Raw genomic sequence first — 25012 nt, 5'->3', positions numbered from 1 at the left:
ATAGCAATGCTTCAGTTTAGTGAAAATAGGTCTTCAGCAGATAATAAGCAGAAATTTTGCAATAGAGCTATGAAACGCAAATAGCAAGCGACAAGAAAAGGAAAGCTTCTGGGTCAAACAGAGAGGGGGAAATGTTGGAATCCATAAGGTTAGAGGATTTTTAAGAAATGGTTACAAAGAAGTATGTAGGCCTTAGACAGGAGTTTTGTTAGCATTGCAGAAAAGTTTCCCATGCAAGCAGAAAAAGTTTTCCATGCAAGCAGAAAAGTTTCCCAAGCAGTAGACGTGACAAATAACAATAGGCTTCTGTAGAATTGGCTTTAGGATGGCAACAAGGTTATTTAATGTATATCTTTAGAAGGTTAGCATGAATAGAACTCTGTTCTTTGTCTCTTATCAACTAGTCTTTGTTTTAGCTACGATTACCTATGTTTTATAAGATTGGATAGAATGCTTGTCAAGATGTGTTTTCTGTGTCTGATTGGCTGAATTCTAGTCTGAGATGATTTTATGTATTGCTGTATGAGCCCTGTTGAAGGAGACATTTTTTGGTGTGGATCAGTGAGCTGTCATGTCTCCATTTTGTATTTTGAGACTGATGTGCTGGAAATAAAAGAAAAAATCTCTTCACTGGTCTGGTTACCATGTTATCCATATTTGGATATTTTGCCGCGGCCTAGTGGGTTCCTTTTTTAAGGCGTGGGTTCCTGACACTATTGGACTTATACCTGTCCCGTCCCCCGCATATTGGTGCCTCGTGTGAGAACGTAGAATAGAAGAAAAACAAAGAAAAATCGTGGAAGTACCAGCTGCGAAGACCCAAGTGTTAACAAGGAGCACACTGTATCATCTCTCCCGCCGAAGCCAAGAAAATTGTAAGTAACTTATCTCGGGAGAGCGCTTGGGTGACGTTGGGAGGCAAAATAGAGAAAAAGAAAATTATTAAAAGAACACAAATATGGGAACGAATTTATCAAAAGTTGAATGGGATGTTTTTCATCAATTAGAGACAATGTTACAAGAAAAAGGTCACTCTGAAATTTCAAAAACTGAGCTTAAAAACTTACTTATCTGGGTTAAAGCGAATACGCAAGATTTAAATCTGCAGTCTGCTTTTACTTTTCATTTTTGGGATCAGATAAACTGGAGAATCTATAATCTAGTCTCTCTCAAAAAAGATGAAAGCTTAAGAGAACTTATGCCGGTTTGTAGAGCGCTGTTGGAGCACTGTTTTAAACAAACTGATAATAATAAGATCAACTTGGACTCAGAAAACAAAGCTTCTGGTTCTGTCTCATTAAATTCCAGTAAACCGGAGACTGTGTGAGTATCGGAGAATGTTACAAGTGTTGTTGCAAATGCTGAAAGTATTGCTTTGAACTCTGTTGAACAAAATCTTTCTTCTCTCTCTCTGGGAAAAAATGAGACTCTTTTGGACTTTTCTTCGCGTTGTTCTGTTAATGTAAAAATATGTGACTCTTGTAAGGGGGATGGAACAAAGTGTGTAAAAGATGGAAATGAAAAAGTGACTGTACTTCCTAAAATTGTTTGTGCAGGGACACTGAAACCTGAATTGGATTCTGTTGGGCCTGGGGTGGAGGCTGAGGTGGCTGCTTCCACTCGGGAAATTGTGGTTCCGGGGAACTCTTTTTCACTTAAGCAAAAACATGGTTGTTCTGGTGTTTGTCAATCTATAGATACAGAGGAAGAAAAATTGGCTTTAAGGGTGGAGTCCTTTGAAAGGAAGAGATGGAAGAAACTCGCGACTGTGTTGTTGCTGAAATTCAAAAAGCTGGACTTGAAATCTCTGCAACGAAAATTCAACAAGTTTCACCTTAGAAGTACCTGGGATGGAAGATGATGGAAGACGATGGAAGACGACAAGAAGACCACAGAAAATTCAGATCCGAACCAGAGTCAACAACCTACAAGAGTTACAACAACTTCTAGGAGAAATCAACTGGGTCAGACCGATGCTGGGAATCACCAATGATGAACTGAGTCCGCTCTTCCATTTGCTGAGAGGAAGTTGCGACATCACTTCGCCAAGAACTTTAACCCCTGAAGCTCGTGCTGCTCTCGACAAAGTCACAGAAGCTCTTCAAAAAAGACAAGCTCATCGCTGCGTTCCTGAAAATCCTTTCTTTCTTGCAATCTTAGGAGAGAAGATGCAGCTTTGTGGTCTCATTTTCCAGTGGGATGCCACAGAACAAGATCCTTTGTTAATAATGGAATGGGTTTTTCCTCCCTACAGGTTTTCAAAGACCATTTGCTCAGTTTTAGAAATGATTGCATACATTATAATTAAGGCTAGAACCAGATTGTTAACTTTGGCAGGTCAAGAATGTTCAGTTATCTATTTGCCATTGAAAAATGATTATTTCAATTGGGCAATGCAAAATTCTGATGATTTACAATATGCATTCTTAGGTTTTCCAGGTGTTTGTTCCATACACTATCCAGCTCACAAACTACTGCAAGCAAAATTGAGTTTCAGAGAAAAACCTAAATTAAGTGAAGAACCTTTACATGCTGTGACTCTCTTCACTGATGGCTCTGGTAAAAGCCACAAGTCCGTTGTGACTTGGTTTAATCAAAAGACTGATGTTTGGGAATCTGATATTCAAACAGTAGAGGGATCCCCTCAAATTGTTGAGCTTGCTGCAGTAGTTTGAGCTTTTCAGCTGTTTCCTCAGCCTTTTAATTTGGTCACAGATTCTGCTTATGTTGCTAATGTAGTCAGGAGAATAGAAGGTTCCATTTTAAAGGATGTTAGTAATGAAACTTTACATCGTTGGCTTTCATGTCTTTTTATAACTTTGCAATATAGAACTAATCCATATTTTGTTTCTCACATTAGGGCGCATTCTTCACTTCCTGGATTTTTAGTGGAAGGAAATGCAAGAGCGGACAAGCTGACAATGGTCATTTCTAACACATTGCCAAATATTTTTGAACAAGCAAAATTGAGTCATGCCTTTTTCCACCAAAATGCACAAGCACTCATGCGAATGTTCCAAATCACTAAAAGTCAAGCTAAAGCTATCATTCATACTTGCCCTGACTGTCAATTGGTACAACCTCCTGTTTCTACAGGAGCAATCAACCCCCGAGGCTTACAAAGCCTACAGTTGTGGCAAACAGGTGTTACTAAATAGCCTTCTTTTGGTAAATTTAAAAATATTCATGTTTCCATAGACACGTTCTCTGGTGCAGTTTTTGCTTCCCTTCACACAGGTGAAACTGGCAGCCATGCCTGTTATCATTTCCTGCAAGCTTTTGCTTTATTGGGTATACCCCAAGAAGTAAAAACTGACAATGGTCCCGCATACATATCTCAAAAATTGGCCACATTTTTAAATGAATGGGGTGTTCGACACATTTTTGGTATTCCCCACTCTCCCACAAGCCAAGCAATCATTGAAAGAACACATCAAACCTTAAAACGCATATTAGATCAACAGAGAGGGGGAACGGAAATCACCCCACAGATGAGACTGAGTAAGGCTTTGTATGGTTTTAATTTTCTAAATAGTTCAAGTACAGAACCAGATCCACCAATCTTTAGACACTTTTCAAATAGCACACAGGCAAAACTGAAAGAACATCCTCCTCTTCTAATTAGAAACCCTGACTCTGGACAGATGGAAGGCCCGTTTCAATTAATAACGTGGGGCAAAGGGTATGCTTCTATTTCCACAGGTGCTGGAAGAATTAAGTGGGTTCCTGCCAAAAACGTCAAACCGTATCGCACTTCAGAACCTGTTGTCGAGCCTAGAACTGAGGAAGCGAGTACGCAGACGTGGACCGAATGGAAGGATCCCGGGTCTCGCCTGACGCCTCTTGTGCCTGACGTTCTTTGTGCATCGGTGGAACCCATGAACTCTGATTTTGTGCCAATGTTATTTATGAGTATACGAATTGAATGCTGAATGTTTGTTTAACAAAGCTAATTTTTGGCTGAAAATTTAGGTTATTGTTTTTGTTTAGAAAGAATTCTGCCAAAACTTAGTTCTTGAAAGAGATGGGGCAGAATCAAATGGTATACTTGTTTTGCTTGATTTTAATTGCTTTTTGTCGTGCAGATTTGCCTGTGGATCAACCGAAAACGAGTGTTTGGGTGACCTTAGCCAAGGCTGCCGGATCGGATACTATATGTCTGTCTAATTCGGAACCAGAAAAGCCTTTCTCAACCTGTTTGGTTGGTGTGCCAGTGAAAGAGTTTCCTTTGGTCAGAAAAGAATCCAATGGTAAACCAGGTGGAATTGACAATGGAAACAGTCCCTCCTTCAATTGGATCATTTGGTCCAAAAAACTTCTCAGGGCAGCAAATGTTTCAAACAGTTGGGATGTGTTTCTGGAGACGGACCAATATCCACGGCAATTGCCAAAAGGGTATTGGATCATTTGCGGAGACAGAGGTTGGCAAGGCATTCCAGCCCACCTTGAAGGTGGCCCTTGTAGCATTGGTATGCTTACCATAATTGCCCCCACTGCCAAAGCAGTGATGAAAAAGAAACAAAGGAAAACAAGAGCTGTTCCTCATTATGATGAGAACTGTCAGAGTGATTTTATGCCTTGGAATGCCACCAGAAGGCTTTCAGCAGGTATATTTCTACCCCAATTGGCTTCAGCTGTGGCATTGAGACAATTAGATCGAGTTGGATGTTGGCTGAGCAAACAAGCTAATGCCACATCCTCCGCAATCAGTGATATGTTGACCGATGTTGATAGTATTAGACATGCTACTCTTCAAAACAGAGCAGCCATTGATTTTCTCTTACTGGCAGAAGGACATGGTTGTGAGGAATTTGAAGGATTGGGTTGTATGAATTTGTCTGATCATTCCGAATCCATTCACAAAAGCATTCAAAAATTAAAGGATCTGACAGCCCAAATTAAAGAAGATGGAGGTTCCTGGTTGGATGATTTGTTTCAAAATTGGAGTTTTGCACCTTGGCTAAGGCAACTTTGCAAGATAGGTCTTTACATATTAGGTGTTCTAATACTGATATTGATAGTGGCACCTTGTATACTCTGTTGTCTTCGGCGAATGATGAACAAAACAGTCCGAGAAGTTTTTGTCATTCAAGCAGGAGAATTAGGAAGTAGAAGCACAGAGAGTGTACGAAATCTCACGAAAGCAGTAGATGAGAGTATTGACATGAACGAAGGTTTTGAATTAAGGCCTTGGAATCGACCAGAGTTTTTTGAACGATGCCTTGTGACTGTTGCCAAACGTGATTCATATCTCTCTTTCAGGGATTGGGTCTTCACAGCATTAAGTTGCTGTGCCGTAATATAGCAATGCTTCAGTTTAGTGAAAATAGGTCTTCAGCAGATAATAAGCAGAAATTTTGCAATAGAGCTATGAAACGCAAATAGCAAGCGACAAGAAAATGAAAGCTTCTGGGTCAAACAGAGAGGGGGAAATGTTGGAATCCATAAGGTTAGAGGATTTTTAAGAAATGGTTACAAAGAAGTATGTAGGCCTTAGACTGGAGTTTTGTTAGCATTGCAGAAAAGTTTCCCATGCAAGCAGAAAAAGTTTTCCATGCAAGCAGAAAAGTTTCCCAAGCAGTAGACGTGACAAATAACAATAGGCTTCTGTAGAATTGGCTTTAGGATGGCAACAAGGTTATTTAATGTATATCTTTAGAAGGCTAGCATGAATAGAACTCTGTTCTTTGTCTCTTATCAACTAGTCTTTGTTTTAGCTACGATTACCTATGTTTTATAAGATTGGATAGAATGCTTGTCAAGATGTGTTTTCTGTGTCTGATTGGCTGAATTCTAGTCTGAGATGATTTTATGTATTGCTGTATGAGCCCTGTTGAAGGAGACATTTTTTGGTGTGGATCAGTGAGCTGTCATGTCTCCATTTTGTATTTTGAGACTGATGTGCTGGAAATAAAAGCAAAAATCTCTTCACTGGTCTGGTTACCATGTTATCCATATTTGGATATGTTGCCGCGGCCTAGTGGGTTCCTTTTTTAAGGCGTGGGTTCATGACACTATTGGACTTATACCTGTCCCGTCCCCCGCATATTGGTGCCTCGTGTGAGGACGTAGAATAGAAGAAAAACAAAGAAAAATCGTGGAAGTACCAGCTGCGGAGACCCAAGTGTTAACAAGGAGCACACTGTATCATCTCTCCCGCCGAAGCCAAGAAAATTGTAAGTAACTTATCTCGGGAGAGCGCTTGGGTGACGTGGGGAGGCAAAATAGCGAAAAAGAAAATTATTAAAAGAACACAAAAATGGGAACGAATTTATCAAAAGTTGAATGGGATGTTTTTCATCAATTAGAGACAATGTTACAAGAAAAAGGTCACTCTGAAATTTCAAAAACTGAGCTTAAAAACTTACTTATCTGGGTTAAAGCGAATACGCAAGATTTAAATCTGCAGTCTGCTTTTACTTTTCATTTTTGGGATCAGATAAACTGGAGAATCTATAATCTAGTCTCTCTCAAAAAAGATGAAAGCTTAAGAGAACTTATGCCGGTTTGTAGAGCGCTGTTGGAGCACTGTTTTAAACAAATTGATAATAATAAGATCAACTTGGACTCAGAAAACAAAGCTTCTGGTTCTGTCTCATTAAATTCCAGTAAACCGGAGACTGTGTGTGTATCGGAGAATGTTACAAGTGTTGTTGCAAATGCTGAAAGTATTGCTTTGAACTCTGTTGAACAAAATCTTTCTTCTCTCTCTCTGGGAAAAAATGAGACTCTTTTGGACTTTTCTTTGCGTTGTTCTGTTAATGTAAAAATATGTGACTCTTGTAAGGGGGATGGAACAAAGTGTGTAAAAGATGGAAATGAAAAATTGACTGTACTTCATAAAATTGTTTGTGCAGGGACACTGAAACTTGAATTGGATTCTGTTGGGCCTGGGGTGGAGGCTGAGGTGGCTGCTTCCACTCGGGAAATTGTGGTTCCGGGGAACTCTTTTTCAGTTAAGCAAAAACATGGTTGTTCTGGTGTTTGTCAATCTATAGATACAGAGAAAGAAAAATTGGCTTTAAGGGTGGAGTCCTTTGAAAGGAAGAGATGGAAGAAACTCGTGACTGTGTTGTTGCTGAAATTCAAAAAGCTGGACTTGAAATCTCTGCAACGAAAATTCAACAAGTTTCACCTTAGAAGTACCTGGGATGGAAGATGATGGAAGACGATGGAAGACGACAATAATACCACAGAAAATTCAGATCCGAACCAGAGTCAACAACCTACAAGAGTTACAACAACTTCTAGGAGAAATCAACTGGGTCAGACCGATGCTGGGAATCACCAATGATGAACTGAGTCCGCTCTTCCATTTGCTGAGAGGAAGTTGCGACATCACTTCGTCAAGAACCCTGAAGCTCATGCTGCTCTCGACAAAGTCACAGAAGCTCTTCAAAAAAGACAAGCTCATCGCTGCATTCCTGAAAATCCTTTCTTTCTTGCAATCTTAGGAGAGAAGATGCAGCTTTGTGGTCTCATTTTCCAGTGGGATGCCACAGAACAAGATCCTTTGTTAATAATGGAATGGGTTTTTCCTCCCTACAGGTTTTCAAAGACCATTTGCTCAGTTTTAGAAATGATTGCATACATTATAATTAAGGCTAGAACCAGATTGTTAACTTTGGCAGGTCAAGAATGTTCAGTTATCTATTTGCCATTGAAAAATGATTATTTCAATTGGGCAATGCAAAATTCTGATGATTTACAATATGCATTCTTAGGTTTTCCAGGTGTTTGTTCCATACACTATCCAGCTCACAAACTACTGCAAGCAAAATTGAGTTTCAGAGAAAAACCTAAATTAAGTGAAGAACCTTTACATGCTGTGACTCTCTTCACTGATGGCTCTGGTAAAAGCCACAAGTCCGTTGTGACTTGGTTTAATCAAAAGACTGATGTTTGGGAATCTGATATTCAAACAGTAGAGGGATCCCCTCAAATTGTTGAGCTTGCTGCAGTAGTTTGAGCTTTTCAGCTGTTTCCTCAGCCTTTTAATTTGGTCACAGATTCTGCTTATGTTGCTAATGTAGTCAGGAGAATAGAAGGTTCCATTTTAAAGGATGTTAGTAATGAAACTGTACATCGTTGGCTTTCATGTCTTTTTATAACTTTGCAATATAGAACTAATCCATATTTTGTTTCTCACATTAGGGCGCATTCTTCACTTCCTGGATTTTTAGTGGAAGGAAATGCAAGAGCGGACAAGCTGACAATGGTCATTTCTAACACATTGCCAAATATTTTTGAACAAGCAAAATTGAGTCATGCCTTTTTCCACCAAAATGCACAAGCACTCATGCGAATGTTCCAAATCACTAAAAGTCAAGCTAAAGCTATCATTCATACTTGCCCTGACTGTCAATTGGTACAACCTCCTGTTTCTACAGGAGCAATCAACCCCCGAGGCTTACAAAGCCTACAGTTGTGGCAAACAGGTGTTACTAAATAGCCTTCTTTTGGTAAATTTAAAAATATTCATGTTTCCATAGACACGTTCTCTGGTGCAGTTTTTGCTTCCCTTCACACAGGTGAAACTGGCAGCCATGCCTGTCATCATTTCCTGCAAGCTTTTGCTTCATTGGGTATACCCCAAGAAGTAAAAACTGACAATGGTCCCGCATACATATCTCAAAAATTGGCCACATTTTTAAATGAATGGGGTGTTCGACACATTTTTGGTATTCCCCACTCTCCCACAAGCCAAGCAATCATTGAAAGAACACATCAAACCTTAAAACGCATATTAGATCAACAGAGAGGGGGAACGGAAATCACCCCACAGATGAGACTGAGTAAGGCTTTGTATGGTTTTAATTTTCTAAATAGTTCAAGTACAGAACCAGATCCACCAATCTTTAGACACTTTTCAAATAGCACACAGGCAAAACTGAAAGAACATCCTCCTCTTCTAATTAGAAACCCTGACTCTGGACAGATGGAAGGCCCGTTTCAATTAATAACGTGGGGCAAAGGGTATGCTTCTATTTCCACAGGTGCTGGAAGAATTAAGTGGGTTCCTGCCAAAAACGTCAAACCGTATCGCACTTCAGAACCTGTTGTCGAGCCTAGAACTGAGGAAGCGAGTACGCAGACGTGGACCGAATGGAAGGATCCCGGGTCTCGCCTGACGCCTCTTGTGCCTGACGTTCTTTGTGCATCGGTGGAACCCATGAACTCTGATTTTGTGCCAATGTTATTTATGAGTATACGAATTGAATGCTGAATGTTTGTTTAACAAAGCTAATTTTTGGCTGAAAATTTAGGTTATTGTTTTTGTTTAGAAAGAATTTTGCCAAAACTCAGTTCTTGAAAGAGATGGGGAAGAATCAAATGGTATACTTGTTTTGCTTGATTTTAATTGCTTTTTGTCGTGCAGATTTGCCTGTGGATCAACCGAAAACGAGTGTTTGGGTGACCTTAGCCAAGGCTGCCGGATCGGATACTATATGTCTGTCTAATTCGGAACCAGAAAAGCCTTTCTCAACCTGTTTGGTTGGTGTGCCAGTGAAAGAGTTTCCTTTGGTCAGAAAAGAATCCAATGGTAAACCAGGTGGAATTGACAATGGAAACAGTCCTTCCTTCAATTGGAACATTTGTTCGAAAAAACTTCTCAGGGCAGCAAATGTTTCAAACAGTTGGGATGTGTTTCTGGAGACGGACCAATATCCACGGCAATTGCCAAAAGGGTATTGGATCATTTGCGGAGACAGAGGTTGGTAAGGCATTCCAGCCCACCTTGAAGGTGGCCCTTGTAGCATTGGTATGCTTACCATAATTGCCCCCACTGCCAAAGCAGTGATGAAAAAGAAACAAAGGAAAACAAGAGCTGTTCCTCATTATGATGAGAACTGTCAGAGTGATTTTATGCCTTGGAATGCCGCCAGAAGGCTTTCAGCAGGTATATTTCTACCCCAATTGGCTTCAGCTGTGGCATTGAGACAATTAGATCGAGTTGGATGTTGGCTGAGCAAACAAGCTAATGCCACATCCTCCGCAATCAGTGATATGTTGACCGATGTTGACAGTATTAGACATGCTACTCTTCAAAACAGAGCAGCCATTGATTTTCTCTTACTGGCAGAAGGACATGGTTGTGAGGAATTTGAAGGATTGGGTTGTATGAATTTGTCTGATCATTCTGAATCCATTCACAAAAGCATTCAAAAATTAAAGGATCTGACAGCCCAAATTAAAGAAGATGGAGGTTCCTGGTTGGATGATTTGTTTCAAAATTGGAGTTTTGCACCTTGGCTAAGGCAACTTTGCAAGATAGGTCTTTACATATTAGGTGTTCTAATACTGATATTGATAGTGGCACCTTGTATACTCTGTTGTCTTCGGTGAATGATGAACAAAACAGTCCGAGAAGTTTTTGTCATTCAAGCAGGAGAATTAGGAAGTAGAAGCACAGAGAGTGTACGAAATCTCACGAAAACAGTAGATGAGGGTATTGACATGAGCGAAGGTTTTGAATTAAGGCCTTGGAATCGACCAGAGTTTTTTGAACGATGCCTTGTGACTGTTGCCAAACGTGATTCATATCTCTCTTTCAGGGATTGGGTCTTCACAGCATTAAGTTGCTGTGCCCTACTATAGCAATGCTTCAGTTTAGTGAAAATAGGTCTTCAGCAGATAATAAGCAGAAATTTTGCAATAGAGCTATGAAACGCAAATAGCAAGCGACAAGAAAAGGAAAGCTTCTGGGTCAAACAGAGAGGGGGAAATGTTGGAATCCATAAGGTTAGAGGATTTTTAAGAAATGGTTACAAAGAAGTATGTAGGCCTTAGACAGGAGTTTTGTTAGCATTGCAGAAAAGTTTCCCATGCAAGCAGAAAAAGTTTTCCATGCAAGCAGAAAAGTTTCCCAAGCAGTAGACGTGACAAATAACAATAGGCTTCTGTAGAATTGGCTTTAGGATGGCAACAAGGTTATTTAATGTATATCTTTAGAAGGTTAGCATGAATAGAACTCTGTTCTTTGTCTCTTATCAACTAGTCTTTGTTTTAGCTACGATTACCTATGTTTTATAAGATTGGATAGAATGCTTGTCAAGATGTGTTTTCTGTGTCTGAATGTGTGAGATGATTTTATGTATTGCTGAATGAGCCCTGTTGAAGGAGACATTTTTTGGTGTGGATCAGTGAGCTGTCATGTCTCCATTTTGTATTTTGAGACTGATGTGCTGGAAATAAAAGCAAAAATCTCTTCACTGGTCTGGTTACCATGTTATCCATATTTGGATATTTTGCCGCGGCCTAGTGGGTTCCTTTTTTAAGGCGTGGGTTCCTGACACTATTGGACTTATACCTGTCCCGTCCCCCGCATATTGGTGCCTCGTGTGAGAACGTAGAATAGAAGAAAAACAAAGAAAAATCGTGGAAGTACCAGCTGCGGAGACCCAAGTGTTAACAAGGAGCACACTGTATCATCTCTCCCGCCGAAGCCAAGAAAATTGTAAGTAACTTATCTCGGGAGAGCGCTTGGGTGACGTTGGGAGGCAAAATAGAGAAAAATAAAATTATTAAAAGAACACAAAAATGGGAACGAATTTATCAAAAGTTGAATGGGATGTTTTTCATCAATTAGAGACAATGTTACAAGAAAAAGGTCACTCTGAAATTTCAAAAACTGAGCTTAAAAACTTACTTATCTGGGTTAAAGCGAATACGCAAGATTTAAATCTGCAGTCTGCTTTTACTTTTCATTTTTGGGATCAGATAAACAGGAGAATCTATAATCTAGTCTCTCTCAAAAAAGATGAAAGCTTAAGAGAACTTATGCCGGTTTGTAGAGCGCTGTTGGAGCACTGTTTTAAACAAACTGATAATAATAAGATCAACTTGGACTCAGAAAACAAAGCTTCTGGTTCTGTCTCATTAAATTCCAGTAAACCGGAGACTGTGTGAGTATCGGAGAATGTTACAAGTGTTGTTGCAAATGCTGAAAGTATTGCTTTGAACTCTGTTGAACAAAATCTTTCTTCTCTCTCTCTGGGAAAAAATGAGACTCTTTTGGACTTTTCTTTGCGTTGTTCTGTTAATGTAAAAATATGTGACTCTTGTAAGGGGGATGGAACAAAGTGTGTAAAAGATGGAAATGAAAAAGTGACTGTACTTCCTAAAATTGTTTGTGCAGGGACACTGAAACCTGAATTGGATTCTGTTGGGCCTGGGGTGGAGGCTGAGGTGGCTGCTTCCACTCGGGAAATTGTGGTTCCGGGGAACTCTTTTTCACTTAAGCAAAAACATGGTTGTTCTGGTGTTTGTCAATCTATAGATACAGAGAAAGAAAAATTGGCTTTAAGGGTGGAGTCCTTTGAAAGGAAGAGATGGAAGAAACTCGCGACTGTGTTGTTGCTGAAATTCAAAAAGCTGGACTTGAAATCTCTGCAACGAAAATTCAACAAGTTTCACCTTAGAAGTACCTGGGATGGAAGATGATGGAAGACGATGGAAGACGACAATAATACCACAGAAAATTCAGATCCGAACCAGAGTCAACAACCTACAAGAGTTACAACAACTTCTAGGAGAAATCAACTGGGTCAGACCGATGCTGGGAATCACCAATGATGAACTGAGTCCGCTCTTCCATTTGCTGAGAGGAAGTTGCGACATCACTTCGCCAAGAACTTTAACCCCTGAAGCTCGTGCTGCTCTCAACAAAGTCACAGAAGCTCTTCAAAAAAGACAAGCTCATCGCTGCGTTCCTGAAAATCCTTTCTTTCTTGCAATCTTAGGAGAGAAGATGCAGCTTTGTGGTCTCATTTTCCAGTGGGATGCCACAGAACAAGATCCTTTGTTAATAATGGAATGGGTTTTTCCTCCCTACAGGTTTTCAAAGACCATTTGCTCAGTTTTAGAAATGATTGCATACATTATAATTAAGGCTAGAACCAGATTGTTAACTTTGGCAGGTCAAGAATGTTCAGTTATCTATTTGCCATTGAAAAATGATTATTTCAATTGGGCAATGCAAAATTCTGATGATTTACAATATGCATTCTTAGGTTTTCCAGGTGTTTGTTCCATACACTATCCAGCTCACAAACTACTGCAAGCAAAATTGAGTTTCAGAGAAAAACCTAAATTAAGTGAAGAACCTTTACATGCTGTGACTCTCTTCACTGATGGCTCTGGTAAAAGCCACAAGTCCGTTGTGACTTGGTTTAATCAAAAGACTGATGTTTGGGAATCTGATATTCAAACAGTAGAGGGATCCCCTCAAATTGTTGAGCTTGCTGCAGTAGTTTGAGCTTTTCAGCTGTTTCCTCAGCCTTTTAATTTGGTCACAGATTCTGCTTATGTTGCTAATGTAGTCAGGAGAATAGAAGGTTCCATTTTAAAGGATGTTAGTAATGAAACTTTACATCGTTGGCTTTCATGTCTTTTTATAACTTTGCAATATAGAACTAATCCATATTTTGTTTCTCACATTAGGGCGCATTCTTCACTTCCTGGATTTTTAGTGGAAGGAAATGCAAGAGCGGACAAGCTGACAATGGTCATTTCTAACACATTGCCAAATATTTTTGAACAAGCAAAATTGAGTCATGCCTTTTTCCACCAAAATGCACAAGCACTCATGCGAATGTTCCAAATCACTAAAAGTCAAGCTAAAGCTATCATTCATACTTGCCCTGACTGTCAATTGGTACAACCTCCTGTTTCTACAGGAGCAATCAACCCCCGAGGCTTACAAAGCCTACAGTTGTGGCAAACAGGTGTTACTAAATAGCCTTCTTTTGGTAAATTTAAAAATATTCATGTTTCCATAGACACGTTCTCTGGTGCAGTTTTTGCTTCCCTTCACACAGGTGAAACTGGCAGCCATGCCTGTCATCATTTCCTGCAAGCTTTTGCTTTATTGGGTATACCCCAAGAAGTAAAAACTGACAATGGTCCCGCATACATATCTCAAAAATTGGCCACATTTTTAAATGAATGGGGTGTTCGACACATTTTTGGTATTCCCCACTCTCCCACAAGCCAAGCAATCATTGAAAGAACACATCAAACCTTAAAACGCATATTAGATCAACAGAGAGGGGGAACGGAAATCACCCCACAGATGAGACTGAGTAAGGCTTTGTATGGTTTTAATTTTCTAAATAGTTCAAGTACAGAACCAGATCCACCAATCTTTAGACACTTTTCAAATAGCACACAGGCAAAACTGAAAGAACATCCTCCTCTTCTAATTAGAAACCCTGACTCTGGACAGATGGAAGGCCCGTTTCAATTAATAACGTGGGGCAAAGGGTATGCTTCTATTTCCACAGGTGCTGGAAGAATTAAGTGGGTTCCTGCCAAAAACGTCAAACCGTATCGCACTTCAGAACCTGTTGTCGAGCCTAGAACTGAGGAAGCGAGTACGCAGACGTGGACCGAATGGAAGGATCCCGGGTCTCGCCTGACGCCTCTTGTGCCTGACGTTCTTTGTGCATCGGTGGAACCCATGAACTCTGATTTTGTGCCAATGTTATTTATGAGTATACGAATTGAATGCTGAATGTTTGTTTAACAAAGCTAATTTTTGGCTGAAAATTTAGGTTATTGTTTTTGTTTAGAAAGAATTCTGCCAAAACTTAGTTCTTGAAAGAGATGGGGAAGAATCAAATGGTATACTTGTTTTGCTTGACTTTAATTGTTTTTTGTCGTGCAGATTTGCCTGTGGATCAACCGAAAACGAGTGTTTGGGTGACCTTAGCCAAGGCTGCCGGATCGGATACTATATGTCTGTCTAATTCGGAACCAGAAAAGCCTTTCTCAACCTGTTTGGTTGGTGTGCCAGTGAAAGAGTTTCCTTTGGTCAGAAAAGAATCCAATGGTAAACCAGGTGGAATTGACAATGGAAACAGTCCCTCCTTCAATTGGAACATTTGGTCCAAAAAACTTCTCAGGGCAGCAAATGTTTCAAACAGTTGGGATGTGTTTCTGGAGACGGACCAATATCCACGGCAATTGCCAAAAGGGTATTGGATCATTTGCGGAGACAGAGGTTGGCAAGGCATTCCAGCCCACCTTGAAGGTGGCCCTTGTAGCATTGGTATGCTTACCATAATTGCCCCCACTGCCAAAGCAGTGATGAAAAAGAAACAAAGGAAAACAAGAGCTGTTCCTCATTATGATGAGAACTGTCAGAGTGATTTTATGCCTTGGAATGCCACCAGAAGGTTTCAGCAGGTATATTTCTACCCCAATTGGCTTCAGCTGTGGCATTGAGACAATTAGATCGAGTTGGATGTTGGCTGAGCAAACAAGCTAATGCCACATCCTCCGCAATCAGTGATATGTTGACCGATGTTGATAGTATTAGACATGCTACTCTTCAAAACAGAGCAGCCATTGATTTTCTCTTACTGGCAGAAGGACATGGTTGTGAGGAATTTGAAGGATTGGGTTGTATGAATTTGTCTGATCATTCCGAATCCATTCACAAAAGCATTCAAAAATTAAAGGATCTGACAGCCCAAATTAAAGAAGATGGAGGTTCCTGGTTGGATGATTTGTTTCAAAATTGGAGTTTTGCACCTTGGCTAAGGCAACTTTGCAAGATAGGTCTTTACATATTAGGTGTTCTAATACTGATATTGATAGTGGCACCTTGTATACTCTGTTGTCTTCGGCGAATGATGAACAAAACAGTCCGAGAAGTTTTTGTCATTCAAGCAGGAGAATTAGGAAGTAGAAGCACAGAGAGTGTACGAAATCTCACGAAAGCAGTAGATGAGAGTATTGACATGAACGAAGGTTTTGAATTAAGGCCTTGGAATCGACCAGAGTTTTTTGAACGATGCCTTGTGACTGTTGCCAAACGTGATTCATATCTCTCTTTCAGGGATTGGGTCTTCACAGCATTAAGTTGCTGTGCCGTAATATAGCAATGCTTCAGTTTAGTGAAAATAGGTCTTCAGCAGATAATAAGCAGAAATTTTGCAATAGAGCTATGAAACGCAAATAGCAAGCGACAAGAAAATGAAAGCTTCTGGGTCAAACAGAGAGGGGGAAATGTTGGAATCCATAAGGTTAGAGGATTTTTAAGAAATGGTTACAAAGAAGTATGTAGGCCTTAGACTGGAGTTTTGTTAGCATTGCAGAAAAGTTTCCCATGCAAGCAGAAAAAGTTTTCCATGCAAGCAGAAAAGTTTCCCAAGCAGTAGACGTGACAAATAACAATAGGCTTCTGTAGAATTGGCTTTAGGATGGCAACAAGGTTATTTAATGTATATCTTTAGAAGGCTAGCATGAATAGAACTCTGTTCTTTGTCTCTTATCAACTAGTCTTTGTTTTAGCTACGATTACCTATGTTTTATAAGATTGGATAGAATGCTTGTCAAGATGTGTTTTCTGTGTCTGATTGGCTGAATTCTAGTCTGAGATGATTTTATGTATTGCTGTATGAGCCCTGTTGAAGGAGACATTTTTTGGTGTGGATCAGTGAGCTGTCATGTCTCCATTTTGTATTTTGAGACTGATGTGCTGGAAATAAAAGCAAAAATCTCTTCACTGGTCTGGTTACCATGTTATCCATATTTGGATATGTTGCCGCGGCCTAGTGGGTTCCTTTTTTAAGGCGTGGGTTCATGACACTATTGGACTTATACCTGTCCCGTCCCCCGCATATTGGTGCCTCGTGTGAGGACGTAGAATAGAAGAAAAACAAAGAAAAATCGTGGAAGTACCAGCTGCGGAGACCCAAGTGTTAACAAGGAGCACACTGTATCATCTCTCCCGCCGAAGCCAAGAAAATTGTAAGTAACTTATCTCGGGAGAGCGCTTGGGTGACGTGGGGAGGCAAAATAGCGAAAAAGAAAATTATTAAAAGAACACAAAAATGGGAACGAATTTATCAAAAGTTGAATGGGATGTTTTTCATCAATTAGAGACAATGTTACAAGAAAAAGGTCACTCTGAAATTTCAAAAACTGAGCTTAAAAACTTACTTATCTGGGTTAAAGCGAATACGCAAGATTTAAATCTGCAGTCTGCTTTTACTTTTCATTTTTGGGATCAGATAAACTGGAGAATCTATAATCTAGTCTCTCTCAAAAAAGATGAAAGCTTAAGAGAACTTATGCCGGTTTGTAGAGCGCTGTTGGAGCACTGTTTTAAACAAACTGATAATAATAAGATCAACTTGGACTCAGAAAACAAAGCTTCTGGTTCTGTCTCATTAAATTCCAGTAAACCGGAGACTGTGTGAGTATCGGAGAATGTTACAAGTGTTGTTGCAAATGCTGAAAGTATTGCTTTGAACTCTGTTGAACAAAATCTTTCTTCTCTCTCTCTGGGAAAAAATGAGACTCTTTTGGACTTTTCTTCGCGTTGTTCTGTTAATGTAAAAATATGTGACTCTTGTAAGGGGGATGGAACAAAGTGTGTAAAAGATGGAAATGAAAAATTGACTGTACTTCATAAAATTGTTTATGCAGGGACACTGAAACTTGAATTGGATTCTGTTGGGCCTGGGGTGGAGGCTGAGGTGGCTGCTTCCACTCGGGAAATTGTGGTTCCGGGGAACTCTTTTTCAGTTAAGCAAAAACATGGTTGTTCTGGTGTTTGTCAATCTATAGATACAGAGAAAGAAAAATTGGCTTTAAGGGTGGAGTCCTTTGAAAGGAAGAGATGGAAGAAACTCGTGACTGTGTTGTTGCTGAAATTCAAAAAGCTGGACTTGAAATCTCTGCAACGAAAATTCAACAAGTTTCACCTTAGAAGTACCTGGGATGGAAGATGATGGAAGACGATGGAAGACGACAATAATACCACAGAAAATTCAGATCCGAACCAGAGTCAACAACCTACAAGAGTTACAACAACTTCTAGGAGAAATCAACTGGGTCAGACCGATGCTGGGAATCACCAATGATGAACTGAGTCCGCTCTTCCATTTGCTGAGAGGAAGTTGCGACATCACTTCGTCAAGAACCCTGAAGCTCATGCTGCTCTCGACAAAGTCACAGAAGCTCTTCAAAAAAGACAAGCTCATCGCTGCATTCCTGAAAATCCTTTCTTTCTTGCAATCTTAGGAGAGAAGATGCAGCTTTGTGGTCTCATTTTCCAGTGGGATGCCACAGAACAAGATCCTTTGTTAATAATGGAATGGGTTTTTCCTCCCTACAGGTTTTCAAAGACCATTTGCTCAGTTTTAGAAATGATTGCATACATTATAATTAAGGCTAGAACCAGATTGTTAACTTTGGCAGGTCAAGAATGTTCAGTTATCTATTTGCCATAGAAAAATGATTATTTCAATTGGGCAATGCAAAATTCTGATGATTTACAATATGCATTCTTAGGTTTTCCAGGTGTTTGTTCCATACACTATCCAGCTCACAAACTACTGCAAGCAAAATTGAGTTTCAGAGAAAAACCTAAATTAAGTGAAGAACCTTTACATGCTGTGACTCTCTTCACTGATGGCTCTGGTAAAAGCCACAAGTCCGTTGTGACTTGGTTTAATCAAAAGACTGATGTTTGGGAATCTGATATTCAAACAGTAGAGGGATCCCCTCAAATTGTTGAGCTTGCTGCAGTAGTTTGAGCTTTTCAGCTGTTTCCTCAGCCTTTTAATTTGGTCACAGATTCTGCTTATGTTGCTAATGTAGTCAGGAGAATAGAAGGTTCCATTTTAAAGGATGTTAGTAATGAAACTGTACATCGTTGGCTTTCATGTCTTTTTATAACTTTGCAATATAGAACTAATCCATATTTTGTTTCTCACATTAGGGCGCATTCTTCACTTCCTGGATTTTTAGTGGAAGGAAATGCAAGAGCGGACAAGCTGACAATGGTCATTTCTAACACATTGCCAAATATTTTTGAACAAGCAAAATTGAGTCATGCCTTTTTCCACCAAAATGCACAAGCACTCATGCGAATGTTCCAAATCACTAAAAGTCAAGCTAAAGCTATCATTCATACTTGCCCTGACTGTCAATTGGTACAACCTCCTGTTTCTACAGGAGCAATCAACCCCCGAGGCTTACAAAGCCTACAGTTGTGGCAAACAGGTGTTACTAAATAGCCTTCTTTTGGTAAATTTAAAAATATTCATGTTTCCATAGACACGTTCTCTGGTGCAGTTTTTGCTTCCCTTCACACAGGTGAAACTGGCAGCCATGCCTGTCATCATTTCCTGCAAGCTTTTGCTTTATTGGGTATACCCCAAGAAGTAAAAACTGACAATGGTCCCGCATACATATCTCAAAAATTGGCCACATTTTTAAATGAATGGGGTGTTCGACACATTTTTGGTATTCCCCACTCTCCCACAAGCCAAGCAATCATTGAAAGAACACATCAAACCTTAAAACGCATATTAGATCAACAGAGAGGGGGAACGGAAATCACCCCACAGATGAGACTGAGTAAGGCTTTGTATGGTTTTAATTTTCTAAATAGTTCAAGTACAGAACCAGATCCACCAATCTTTAGACACTTTTCAAATAGCACACAGGCAAAACTGAAAGAACATCCTCCTCTTCTAATTAGAAACCCTGACTCTGGACAGATGGAAGGCCCGTTTCAATTAATAACGTGGGGCAAAGGGTATGCTTCTATTTCCACAGGTGCTGGAAGAATTAAGTGGGTTCCTGCCAAAAACGTCAAACCGTATCGCACTTCAGAACCTGTTGTCGAGCCTAGAACTGAGGAAGCGAGTACGCAGACGTGGACCGAATGGAAGGATCCCGGGTCTCGCCTGACGCCTCTTGTGCCTGACGTTCTTTGTGCATCGGTGGAACCCATGAACTCTGATTTTGTGCCAATGTTATTTATGAGTATACGAATTGAATGCTGAATGTTTGTTTAACAAAGCTAATTTTTGGCTGAAAATTTAGGTTATTGTTTTTGTTTAGAAAGAATTTTGCCAAAACTTAGTTCTTGAAAGAGATGGGGCAGAATCAAATGGTATACTTGTTTTGCTTGATTTTAATTGCTTTTTGTCGTGCAGATTTGCCTGTGGATCAACCGAAAACGAGTGTTTGGGTGACCTTAGCCAAGGCTGCCGGATCGGATACTATATGTCTGTCTAATTCGGAACCAGAAAAGCCTTTCTCAACCTGTTTGGTTGGTGTGCCAGTGAAAGAGTTTCCTTTGGTCAGAAAAGAATCCAATGGTAAACCAGGTGGAATTGACAATGGAAACAGTCCTTCCTTCAATTGGAACATTTGTTCCAACAAACTTCTCAGGGCAGCAAATGTTTCAAACAGTTGGGATGTGCTTCTGGAGACGGACCAATATCCACGGCAATTGCCAAAAGGGTATTGGATCATTTGCGGAGACAGAGGTTGGTAAGGCATTCCAGCCCACCTTGAAGGTGGCCCTTGTAGCATTGGTATGCTTACCATAATTGCCCCCACTGCCAAAGCAGTGATGAAAAAGAAACAAAGGAAAACAAGAGCTGTTCCTCATTATGATGAGAACTGTCAGAGTGATTTTATGCCTTGGAATGCCGCCAGAAGGCTTTCAGCAGGTATATTTCTACCCCAATTGGCTTCAGCTGTGGCATTGAGACATTTAGATCGAGTTGGATGTTGGCTGAGCAAACAAGCTAATGCCACATCCTCCGCAATCAGTGATATGTTGACCGATGTTGACAGTATTAGACATGCTACTCTTCAAAACAGAGCAGCCATTGATTTTCTCTTACTGGCAGAAGGACATGGTTGTGAGGAATTTGAAGGATTGGGTTGTATGAATTTGTCTGATCATTCTGAATCCATTCACAAAAGCATTCAAAAATTAAAGGATCTGACAGCCCAAATTAAAGAAGATGGAGGTTCCTGGTTGGATGATTTGTTTCAAAATTGGAGTTTTGCACCTTGGCTAAGGCAACTTTGCAAGATAGGTCTTTACATATTAGGTGTTCTAATACTGATATTGATAGTGGCACCTTGTATACTCTGTTGTCTTCGGTGAATGATGAACAAAACAGTCCGAGAAGTTTTTGTCATTCAAGCAGGAGAATTAGGAAGTAGAAGCACAGAGAGTGTACGAAATCTCACGAAAACAGTAGATGAGGGTATTGACATGAACGAAGGTTTTGAATTAAGGCCTTGGAATCGACCAGAGTTTTTTGAACGATGCCTTGTGACTGTTGCCAAACGTGATTCATATCTCTCTTTCAGGGATTGGGTCTTCACAGCATTAAGTTGCTGTGCCGTAATATAGCAATGCTTCAGTTTAGTGAAAATAGGTCTTCAGCAGATAATAAGCAGAAATTTTGCAATAGAGCTATGAAACGCAAATAGCAAGCGACAAGAAAAGGAAAGCTTCTGGGTCAAACAGAGAGGGGGAAATGTTGGAATCCATAAGGTTAGAGGATTTTTAAGAAATGGTTACAAAGAAGTATGTAGGCCTTAGACAGGAGTTTTGTTAGCATTGCAGAAAAGTTTCCCATTCAAGCAGAAAAAGTTTTCCATGCAAGCAGAAAAGTTTCCCAAGCAGTAGACGTGACAAATAACAATAGGCTTCTGTAGAATTGGCTTTAGGATGGCAACAAGGTTATTTAATGTATATCTTTAGAAGGTTAGCATGAATAGAACTCTGTTCTTTGTCTCTTATCAACTAGTCTTTGTTTTAGCTACGATTACCTATGTTTTATAAGATTGGATAGAATGCTTGTCAAGATGTGTTTTCTGTGTCTGATTGGCTGAATTCTAGTCTGAGATGATTTTATGTATTGCTGTATGAGCCCTGTTGAAGGAGACATTTTTTGGTGTGGATCAGTGAGCTGTCATGTCTCCATTTTGTATTTTGAGACTGATGTGCTGGAAATAAAAGCAAAAATCTCTTCACTGGTCTGGTTACCATGTTATCCATATTTGGATATTTTGCCGCGGCCTAGTGGGTTCCTTTTTTAAGGCGTGGGTTCCTGACACTATTGGACTTATACCTGTCCCGTCCCCCGCATATTGGTGCCTCGTGTGAGAACGTAGAATAGAAGAAAAACAAAGAAAAATCGTGGAAGTACCAGCTGCGGAGACCCAAGTGTTAACAAGGAGCACACTGTATCATCTCTCCCGCCGAAGCCAAGAAAATTGTAAGTAACTTATCTCGGGAGAGCGCTTGGGTGACGTTGGGAGGCAAAATAGAGAAAAAGAAAATTATTAAAAGAACACAAAAATGGGAACGAATTTATCAAAAGTTGAATGGGATGTTTTTCATCAATTAGAGACAATGTTACAAGAAAAAGGTCACTCTGAAATTTCAAAAACTGAGCTTAAAAACTTACTTATCTGGGTTAAAGCGAATACGCAAGATTTAAATCTGCAGTCTGCTTTTACTTTTCATTTTTGGGATCAGATAAACAGGAGAATCTATAATCTAGTCTCTCTCAAAAAAGATGAAAGCTTAAGAGAACTTATGCCGGTTTGTAGAGCGCTGTTGGAGCACTGTTTTAAACAAACTGATAATAATAAGATCAACTTGGACTCAGAAAACAAAGCTTCTGGTTCTGTCTCATTAAATTCCAGTAAACCGGAGACTGTGTGAGTATCGGAGAATGTTACAAGTGTTGTTGCAAATGCTGAAAGTATTGCTTTGAACTCTGTTGAACAAAATCTTTCTTCTCTCTCTCTGGGAAAAAATGAGACTCTTTTGGACTTTTCTTCGCGTTGTTCTGTTAATGTAAAAATATGTGACTCTTGTAAGGGGGATGGAACAAAGTGTGTAAAAGATGGAAATGAAAAAGTGACTGTACTTCCTAAAATTGTTTGTGCAGGGACACTGAAACCTGAATTGGATTCTGTTGGGCCTGGGGTGGAGGCTGAGGTGGCTGCTTCCACTCGGGAAATTGTGGTTCCGGGGAACTCTTTTTCACTTAAGCAAAAACATGGTTGTTCTGGTGTTTGTCAATCTATAGATACAGAGAAAGAAAAATTGGCTTTAAGGGTGGAGTCCTTTGAAAGGAAGAGATGGAAGAAACTCGCGACTGTGTTGTTGCTGAAATTCAAAAAGCTGGACTTGAAATCTCTGCAACGAAAATTCAACAAGTTTCACCTTAGAAGTACCTGGGATGGAAGATGATGGAAGACGATGGAAGACGACAATAATACCACAGAAAATTCAGATCCGAACCAGAGTCAACAACCTACAAGAGTTACAACAACTTCTAGGAGAAATCAACTGGGTCAGACCGATGTTGGGAATCACCAATGATGAACTGAGTCCGCTCTTCCATTTGCTGAGAGGAAGTTGCGACATCACTTCGCCAAGAACTTTAACCCCTGAAGCTCGTGCTGCTCTCGACAAAGTCACAGAAGCTCTTCAAAAAAGACAAGCTCATCGCTGCGTTCCTGAAAATCCTTTCTTTCTTGCAATCTTAGGAGAGAAGATGCAGCTTTGTGGTCTCATTTTCCAGTGGGATGCCACAGAACAAGATCCTTTGTTAATAATGGAATGGGTTTTTCCTCCCTACAGGTTTTCAAAGACCATTTGCTCAGTTTTAGAAATGATTGCATACATTATAATTAAGGCTAGAACCAGATTGTTAACTTTGGCAGGTCAAGAATGTTCAGTTATCTATTTGCCATTGAAAAATGATTATTTCAATTGGGCAATGCAAAATTCTGATGATTTACAATATGCATTCTTAGGTTTTCCAGGTGTTTGTTCCATACACTATCCAGCTCACAAACTACTGCAAGCAAAATTGAGTTTCAGAGAAAAACCTAAATTAAGTGAAGAACCTTTACATGCTGTGACTCTCTTCACTGATGGCTCTGGTAAAAGCCACAAGTCCGTTGTGACTTGGTTTAATCAAAAGACTGATGTTTGGGAATCTGATATTCAAACAGTAGAGGGATCCCCTCAAATTGTTGAGCTTGCTGCAGTAGTTTGGGCTTTTCAGCTGTTTCCTCAGCCTTTTAATTTGGTCACAGATTCTGCTTATGTTGCTAATGTAGTCAGGAGAATAGAAGGTTCCATTTTAAAGGATGTTAGTAATGAAACTTTACATCGTTGGCTTTCATGTCTTTTTATAACTTTGCAATATAGAACTAATCCATATTTTGTTTCTCACATTAGGGCGCATTCTTCACTTCCTGGATTTTTAGTGGAAGGAAATGCAAGAGCGGACAAGCTGACAATGGTCATTTCTAACACATTGCCAAATATTTTTGAACAAGCAAAATTGAGTCATGCCTTTTTCCACCAAAATGCACAAGCACTCATGCGAATGTTCCAAATCACTAAAAGTCAAGCTAAAGCTATCATTCATACTTGCCCTGACTGTCAATTGGTACAACCTCCTGTTTCTACAGGAGCAATCAACCCCCGAGGCTTACAAAGCCTACAGTTGTGGCAAACAGGTGTTACTAAATAGCCTTCTTTTGGTAAATTTAAAAATATTCATGTTTCCATAGACACGTTCTCTGGTGCAGTTTTTGCTTCCCTTCACACAGGTGAAACTGGCAGCCATACCTGTTATCATTTCCTGCAAGCTTTTGCTTTATTGGGTATACCCCAAGAAGTAAAAACTGACAATGGTCCCGCATACATATCTCAAAAATTGGCCACATTTTTAAATGAATGGGGTGTTCGACACATTTTTGGTATTCCCCACTCTCCCACAAGCCAAGCAATCATTGAAAGAACACATCAAACCTTAAAACGCATATTAGATCAACAGAGAGGGGGAACGGAAATCACCCCACAGATGAGACTGAGTAAGGCTTTGTATGGTTTTAATTTTCTAAATAGTTCAAGTACAGAACCAGATCCACCAATCTTTAGACACTTTTCAAATAGCACACAGGCAAAACTGAAAGAACATCCTCCTCTTCTAATTAGAAACCCTGACTCTGGACAGATGGAAGGCCCGTTTCAATTAATAACGTGGGGCAAAGGGTATGCTTCTATTTCCACAGGTGCTGGAAGAATTAAGTGGGTTCCTGCCAAAAACGTCAAACCGTATCGCACTTCAGAACCTGTTGTCGAGCCTAGAACTGAGGAAGCGAGTACGCAGACGTGGACCGAATGGAAGGATCCCGGGTCTCGCCT

This window comes from Melospiza melodia, chromosome W (genome assembly GCF_035770615.1).
Source record: "Melospiza melodia melodia isolate bMelMel2 chromosome W, bMelMel2.pri, whole genome shotgun sequence".
NCBI lineage: Eukaryota > Metazoa > Chordata > Aves > Passeriformes > Passerellidae > Melospiza > Melospiza melodia.
Note: the sequence above shows the minus strand (reverse complement) of the source record.